Source organism: Wasmannia auropunctata, unplaced genomic scaffold, assembly GCF_000956235.1.
Source record: "Wasmannia auropunctata unplaced genomic scaffold, wasmannia.A_1.0 LD336111.1, whole genome shotgun sequence".
NCBI classification, from domain to species: Eukaryota; Metazoa; Arthropoda; class Insecta; order Hymenoptera; family Formicidae; genus Wasmannia; species Wasmannia auropunctata.
This window is the reverse complement of record NW_012026779.1, coordinates 3,621,403-3,621,992: the sequence shown is the minus strand read 5'-3', so window position 1 is coordinate 3,621,992 and position 590 is coordinate 3,621,403.

Sequence of the window (590 nt, the reverse complement as noted above, 5' to 3'; positions counted from 1 at the left end):
GCGCACTATTTACTAACCTACGACGATTTACTGATACACGAGGCGTTCACTCGACGATAGCAAGCAGTCGACTGACTTTGTTGGACGTTTGCAGCGCTGTCGAAACGCGAACATGTGATTGAAATATCATAATCAGAGCGCGGCTAAGTTCTAAGGCTTTAACCGATACAAGTATTTGATTATTTTTTAAATAATTTAAATGATTTAACTGATTAATTATTTTTAATAAATTTTTTATATTTATAATTTGCAAACTTCAAGCGAGTATTTTATGTTTTATAAATATTTTATTAAGTATTTAGTAAGTATTTATTATGTAACGTTTCGCGTTACTACGCCAGTTAAACCCGGCGCCCTAAGGTTCGGCGCCACTGCAGTGCGCTGCTCGGTGGGGGCCGCCCACGCGGGTGCCGCGTGGAGGGGTCGCCCACGCGGATACCGCGTGGTGGGGGACGCTCGCCGGTATATAAAGGCCGACCAGCGCAAGCCGAGTTATCCAGTCCTGTCTCGACTACTGTCCCGACAGTCCCGTCCGACTCCTTCCCGTCACTCTTCGTCGAGAGTACTCGACATCGGCCTCGGCCTATCTG